Below are 7,848 nucleotides of genomic sequence, written 5' to 3' on the forward strand. Positions count from 1 at the left end.
CAGAGACTCCCTACCTATTTTTTAATTCAATTCTACCTATATCTCCCCTGAGAGACATTCTCTGATAACCAAAGAGTTAGTCACTCCCATCATGACACTTCCACTGAAACATGAAAATATTTTACTGTATCACTAATCAGATTTTTATTTATTAACATGTCTGTCTCATTTATTATAAACTCCTAAAGACATAATTCCTATTTTGAATAGCCAGCCACCCAGAACACCTCATTAAGTACAACAAATGGTTAGTAAATAATCTTACTTGCATCTCAGAAAAACTCCCAAAATTTTATCTTATTTTGATGAGTAAACTAAGGGTCCAATAAATGAAACCACTGGCCACATCCATTATTTAGTAAATAATGAAGACAGGGGCTCAAACTGATTTTTCTGATTCCAAATTCTTGGTCTTTCTACTACATCAGAGAACAATTCATGTAAAACTTGTATTTTAGAGGTAAGAAATCATCAAAGATCATAGCTAAATAAAAAGAGTTTGAATGAAAATATAAGCAAAAACATACATATAAATTTGGGATAAGGAATTGGCTCTGTGCATCTCCTTGTTATATATCTCTTCTTGAGTTACTTTACAGTTATGCTTAGATCATACTTAGTGTTTATAGTATTATGAATATTTAAACATTAACTAAGTCATGTTGTATACTGTGATTACCCTCCCTTTTCTGCTCAACTTCTTGTTTTCTCTGGAGTTAATCATTGTCTTTAACTTATTTTTCTCATTCTTTTATTTGCATAAATTAAACATTAGGTTAGCAAGATGGTTTTTATGGTATTACTATTTGTGTTTTCAGCTTATTCGACAAACAAATTGCAAGGGGAAAAAAGAAATGCAAAGAGAACTACGGATTAAAACAGACTAGGGGTGCCTGGGTAGCTCAGTGGGTTGAGCCTCTGCCTTTGGCTCAGATCATGATCCCAGGGTCCTGGGATGGTGTCCCCCATCCGGCTCTCTGCTAAGCGGGGAGCCTGCTTCCCGCTCTCTGCCTGCCTCTCTGCCTACTTGTGATCTCTTGTCTGTCAAATATATAAATAAAATCTCGGGGCGCCTGGGTGGCTCAGTGGGTTAGGCCGCTGCCTTCGGCTCAGGTCATAATCTCAGGGTACTGGGATCAAGTCCCGCATCAGGCTCTCTGCTCAGCGGGAAGCCTGCTTCCCTCTGTCTCTCTTTGCCTGCCTCTCCATCTGCTTGTGATTTCTGTCAAATAAATAAATAAATAAAATCTTTAAAAAAAAATATATATATATATATATAAAAATAAAATCTTAAACAAAAAAGGACTTAAAATACGAATCCATCAATCACAATACACATACATTAGATCCTAATTTAAATAAACTTTTTTTTTTTTTTAGTTGTATGATGTTATCATTAGGGAAAGCTAAGTCAAAGATAAATGGGAGGGGCGCCTGGGTGGCTCTGTCCGTTGATCAGCTGCCTTCAGCTTGGGTCATGATTCTGGGGTCCTGGGATCAAGCCCCACATCAGGCTCCCTGCTCGGTGGGGAGCCTGCTTCTCTCTCTCCCTCTGCCTGCTGCTCTGCCTGCTTGTGCTCTCTCTCTGTGTCTCAAGTAAAATCTTTAAAAAAAAAAAAAAAAAAGGTATATGGGAACTCTACTACTGTAACTTCCGTGTAGTCTAATTTGATTTCAAAATATAGGAAATTTTAAAGTCACAAATTTGTTAGGGGGCCCGGGTGGTGCAGTAGGTTGAGTGTCCAACTACTGGTCTCAGCTCAGGTCACAATCTTGGGGTCCTGGGACTGAACCCTGTGTCACTCTGCCCTCAGCGCAAAGTCTATTTGGGATTCTCTCTCTCTCCCTCTGCCCATCCTGCTCATGCTGTCTCTCTCTCTCAAATAAATAAATAGAATCTTTTTTTTTTTTTTTAAAGTAACACATTTGCTGTTACACATATAATTTATAAGAAGTCTTGTATAACCAGTTGAAACTTTAAACTAAATGCGTTTGTGGGGTACCTGGGTGGCTCAATTGGTTAAGCTTCTAACTCATGATTCTGGCTCAGGTCATGATATTGAGATGGTGAGATCAAGACCCGCATCAGCTCTGCTCTAGGCACAGAGCCTGCTTAGGAGTCTCTCCCCATCTCACCCTGGTCACCTGTTTTCTCTCTATTTCAATCAAAAAGAACAGGAAAAAAAGACAGTAATAATAAAATTTAAATTAGATGCATTTATAAACATGATGAAAATAAAAGCTGAAATACTGGGATAATACCAATGTAATAAAAAATTCAATTGCTATAAATTAAGGATTATAGTCTCATTTTACAATTATGCATATTGCTATGTAACTAGGTAAGTTAGCAAAGCCATGATAGTTGTCATTTGAACTTCCTAAGGACATAAATTATACAGGCACACATTTGAACACTGGCTGGACTGTTTATGATAACCAATTGCTGCCATTTTTCTTTTATATAAAATAGTGATATTAAAGTAAAGTGGAGATAGAAACTGAAGAAATTGCCCAGGTAAGTGGCCACTGTTGCAGCATCACGGGTACACGGGGGTTCGTTATACTCTTCTGACTACTTGAATTTTTCCAAAATACTCTTCTGACTACTTGAATTTTTCCAAAATAAAAGATCTTCAGGGCACCTGGGTGGGTCAGTAGGTTAAGCCTCTGCCTTCAACTCAGGTCATGATCTCAGGGTCCTGGGATCAAGCCTCATTATCATGCTCTCTGCTCAGTGGGGAGCCTGCTTCCCCCTCTCACTCTCTGCCTGCCTCTCTGCCCACTTGTAATCTCTGTCAAATAAATAAATAAGATCTTTAAAAAACACACATACACAACAGAAAAACAACAACAACAACAGAACAAAAGTTTTTCTAAGGGAAAATAATGTTCAAAATGCACTATAACTATGTGAGTCCTAGGAAGCAAATGAATTATAAATCAAGTTTTCTGACTTTCACCTTATCTTCTACCTTGAAAACAAAAATTCATTATTCAAGTACGGTTAACCTGCTAAGGAAAAACAAAGCTTCTTTAAGATTTAGTATCTACATATTTTGAACCATAAAACCAATGCCACAAACAACTTATTTTTACAAAATATAAAAGCAAGTTATATGAAAATAAATTCCAGATGGACTAAGAATTTAAAATCAAAGAAATGATAAGGTACTAGAAGGAAACAATATATTAAAGAGCTTCTAAATTTAAATGATTAATAGGCAGTTTAATGAAGAATTATCACAAACCATTAAGATAATACAACAGAAAAAACTGGGCAAGATATGAAGAAACAAGCTCAGTTCTAAAAGATGATATGAAATGAAAATATGTATAAAAAAATTTGACCTCAACAATAACAAACAAAATCTAAACTAAAGAATGAGATACTATCTGTCATTTAATACTCAAGATAGCCAGTGTTGAAAAGGATATGGGAAAAACAATCACCTTCATACACTGTCCTCTTTGGAGCATTTAACCACACTATCAAAAATGTTAATGTGCCCCCACTTTCACTCAGCAATTATATTGCTGGTAGGATATCCTAAGAAATAGGATGTGATCCAAATTGTAGAAGTAAGGATTTTCATGGCATAATTTTAAATATGTCCATCAACATGCTGTGGTTAAACAAATTAATGATATACAACTCAGCTGTTTTTTAAATACAACTGACTTAGACATAGACAAAATTTCTAAGTGAAAAGTGAAATCAGAGAAAAGTGGTAAGTTTTATCCCACTCTAAGGTGGGATACCTACATATTCACAAAAGGACTAAGACATGCAAACTGTTAAGTGAGGTTATCTCTGGAGAGGATTATGTGGAGGTACTGAAGTCCTCTATAATAAGAATATATAACTGTGTCAAAAGAGTTTTCTTTAAGATTTTCTTTGACAGAGAGAGAGTGAGAGAGTGAGAAAGAGAGAACAAGCACAGAACCAGGGGAAGCTGCAGGCAGAGGGGGAGGGAGAAGCAGGCTCGCTACTAAGCAAGGAGTGGGATGTGGGGCTGACTCCAGGATCTGGGGATCATGACCTGGGCCGAAGGCAAATGCTTAGCGAACTGAACCAGTCAGGTGCCCCTCAAAAGAGTTCTTAAAAAATTGTTAAGTGACACCTGGATGGCTCAGTCAGTTGAGCACCCGACTCTTGTTTGATTTCAGCTCAGGTCTTGATCTCAGGTTTCTGAGTTTAAGCCCAGCGTTGGGCTCCACAATGGACATGAAGCCTAAGTAAAAACAAAATTGTTTAAAGAAGAAAAGTTTTCCCGTATTCATTCTTTCTCCATCCCCCACTACCACTTTCATTCTAAATGCTACAGCAGTGGGTTTTTAGCAACCATATATCTGATCCCAGATAAAAAATCATTAATGGTCTTGCTCTGGATCCAGCTCTTCCTCCTGCCTCACCTTTCAGGCAGCCCCCTCCCAGCTGTTCACTCTGCCCTGCTATCCCTGCTGCTCAATCCAACGATGTTTTTAACTGTGGACCTTTTTGTTTTGTTTTGTTTTGGCTGTTCCATCTTTCTGGAATGCTCTCTTTCCACTTCACCTCTCCCATTTCTTCAGAAAAGCATTCCCTTACTCCTGAGTCTAAATTAAGTGCTCCTTTTAGTACCCTTAGACTCTTCTTTATAACTTTTACCAAAACTGTAATTAAATACCCAATTGCTTAATTATCTTTTTTACTGGGTACTTCCCCACTAAAGACTCAAGGATCTGGTCTGACTCAGTCAGCAAGATGACCTAGCTAGCACAACAATCAGAATATTAGGCACTCAATAAAGAACTTGTCTGACACTAAAACGATACAGTGGAATTCTCAAAAAGTAGATTTACATGTTTTTTTTTAAATGCATTTTAATCTGTGATTAGAATCAAAAAAATACAAACTGAAGTAATCCATTTACTACCTAAATTAACTGAAGCTGTTTTTAAATATGTATCTAAAACTCAAGTTTGTCGTGAAATGTGTCTATTGTCAAATGTGACTGGTGGCCACATTCTTTGGTAGGCATTTACTTTTTGATAAAGCAATATACCAATTTACAACAACTGCCATAGGTATATCTTTAACCCCACTAGTCCCAACACAGAAAATGCCTGCAAGACAGTAATTCAACAGAATATGTATCAATTTCTGTTTTTTTTTTAAGATTTTATTTATTTATTTGACAGATCACAATTAGGCAGAGAGGCAGGCAGAGAGAGAGGAAGGGAAGCAGGCTCCCTGCTGAGCGGAGAGCCCGATGTGGGGCTCGATCCCAGGACCCTGAGATCATGACCTGAGCCGAAGGCAGAGGCTTTAAGCCACTAAGCCACCCAGGGGCCTCACATATCATTTCCTAATGAAGCTCACCTATAAAAAGAAAACAAACCTGCAAACTAGCTTACCTGTACGAATAATTCACTATGTTGAATAGGTTTCAGCTCGTTTTAGCAATGTCAGAAATGGAGTTATAAGTAATTTTCCCCCTAATTCTTAACAAAATACTCCTGATATTAACTTAAAATGTTGTCAGAAGGTTTAAAAGAGGGGCGCCTGGATGGCTCAGTCGGTGAGGCATCTGCCTGAGTCCCAGGATCAAGCCCCCACGTCTGGCTCCCTGCTCAGCAAGGAGTCAGCGTCACCCTCTGCCTCTCCCCCTGCTCCTCTCTCTATCTCTCTCACTCTTCCAAATAAATAAAATCTTTCTTAAAAAGGGAGGGGGGGTAAAAGACTTGGGTCTCCTCGCTCTTAGCTAAAATTCATGAGACTTAGTGGCCATAAAGATAGTGACACGAACAAAACACACCGAAAAACCCCCAACCTTAACACGCCGAGTCAGGGGAGGGGCGGGGGAGGGTCCTTTGGATCGCGCCATTGCTGGTAACCCACCTGCCCCTCACAACTTCCAAGTGGCCGAACTTGCAGTCTTACGCAAACCAACCCCAGATGTCCACCTGGGTTTTTGTTCTAAGATCGCGGCGGTTTTTTTCCTTTGACCTGCCACATCCCCCTCGCCAGCCGGACAGCAAAGTCGAGACCTCTTAGAGAAGGGCGACCCCCGGCTGCTCCTGAGGGGGCCGGGACCGGGCAGGGGTCGGGCCGGCACACATTAACCCGCCTCACCCCCGGCTCTCTGCTCCGGCCGCGCCGCCCAGTATCGCCCGAAACTCTGAGGCCCGGCCCCATTGGCCGCCGCCGCCCCTCCCCTCCCGGCAGGTTTAATATTTTCCCGGTCGGCCAAGGAAGCAGCTGGGGCTGGAGCGTCCCGAAGCGAGGCCGCGAGAACAGACCTTCGGCGCGAGCCAGAATGGGCCCGCAGAGCGGTGAGGGGAAACGGGGTGTGGACCGAGCCCGATACGGGCAGTGCGGCCGGGGCCACTGGGCCTCGCGCTTACCTGGGCTGGGGACCGAGGCGCGGTGGCAAAGGCAACGCGGAGAGCCGGCGACGCGAGGGTGGAGGTCCGGTGAGCGACTGAAAAGGGGGCGGCTCCTCCGGAGACGAGAAATGGCGGCCTGAGGCGCGCGCCCACCCTGCGTTAATCCTCTGAAGGACCCCAGCCGTCCGCCGGCCCGCCCCTTAAAGCCCCCTCTAGGCTCCGCCTTCAGGGGGCGGGGCGCAATGCTCTTAAATGGGCAATGACACCGCCCCGGAAATCGCCCGGCTGGGTGAGACTCCTGTTAAACCGGCGATGGCAGGCCCTGTTGAATCTGCCACCACTGCAAGAGGCCCGGCGTCCCGGGCTAGTTTAAAGGGGCGCTGCCGAAATCCAGTTCTGGCTATCAGACTCCTCCTTGAGAGGGGGTGCACGCCCGCGGAGAGCCCCCAGATTAGTCCCATCCCAAGGGTAGTTTAGTCCTGTCTGAGCCCAGCGTCTGGTGCTGCTAGATTAATTTACTCACTCGTTCGAGAAACTAATTCATTAAGCAAATCTTTAGTGCCCTGTCGTTAGAGGAACTTTTTCATTGTAGTGGGGAGGGAGACGGTAACAAATACTTCTTAAATAGTGCTATGATGAAGAAAAAAAAAGAACGGGAAATAGATTTCTGTTTAACATAGCATGGTCAAGGAGATCCTTTGTGACCAGGGGACATTTCATCTGTTCTTTCTACAGATAATTTGTGAAATTAGCTATTGTGGGCCAGTCTGTTTTCTAGACACCGGAGATACACCAGATAATCAAGACAGACAAAAATCCCTCATGAAGCTTAAGTGCGAGCAGGAGGGACAGAAAATAAATGAGATAAATTAGAAAAATTAGATACCGTGTTAGGCAGTGATGAATGATAGAGAAAAATCAAAGCACAGGACAGAAATAGGGACTAAGAAAGTGGTCATTTTAGATACCAGCTAGGTAAGGAGGAAGGCCTCAACAAGAAGGTGACCTTTGAGCGAAAATCTAAAGGTGGTAAAGATGGTTGTGGACCCCTGGGGGAAGGGCAGAGGATATTAACTCCAAAGGATGGGTGCTTGGTCTGCTCAAGGAAAGCCAGCGTGCCTAAAGATGGATAAATGGAGCCCCGGGAGGTGACAAGCCAGGGAGGAGAGAGCTGTGAGGTGAAGGGCCTTATGAGACTGCCTGCGGGTCTGAAGAAGTGGGAGAATCAGTGGCAGGCCAGAGAGTGTAAAGTTCATGAAGTCCCTGCTGGCTGAGATGGGAAAAGGCAAATACTCAGCCCCTTCTGGAGACTTGGCACAGCGGAGCCTCCACCATCCCAAGACTTAATAGTTGGGCTTGGCAGGGACAGCTGGTCTCTGCTCCACGAGGTGTTGGCTGGGGCAGCTCAACGGGAGCTGGCAATACCAAAACCTCCTCATTCATCTCTATGGCATCTCAGCCGGGCTGGCTGAAATG

At 42.8% G+C, this 7,848-nt stretch overlaps 1 protein-coding gene across 9 annotated transcripts in view; it reads right to left on the reverse strand.

The window, feature by feature from the left end:
* The window catches only part of EPB41L5 (erythrocyte membrane protein band 4.1 like 5), a 139,158-nt gene extending 132,590 nt beyond the window's left edge, over positions 1-6,568 (reverse strand). For 4 of the 9 annotated variants that reach the window (XM_059166627.1, XM_059166626.1, XM_059166625.1 and 1 more), the window contains exon 1: positions 6,391-6,568. The gene's annotated coding sequence lies outside the window, so the exon portion shown is untranslated. Of the gene's footprint in view, positions 1-5,884; positions 6,162-6,390 lie in introns of those variants that run through there. The other 5 variants (XM_059166629.1, XM_059166628.1, XM_059166622.1 and 2 more) reach the window with 3 other exon arrangements.
* Between the last annotated feature and the right edge of the window lie 1,280 nt (positions 6,569-7,848).

This window comes from Mustela lutreola, chromosome 3 (genome assembly GCF_030435805.1).
Source record: "Mustela lutreola isolate mMusLut2 chromosome 3, mMusLut2.pri, whole genome shotgun sequence".
NCBI lineage: Eukaryota > Metazoa > Chordata > Mammalia > Carnivora > Mustelidae > Mustela > Mustela lutreola.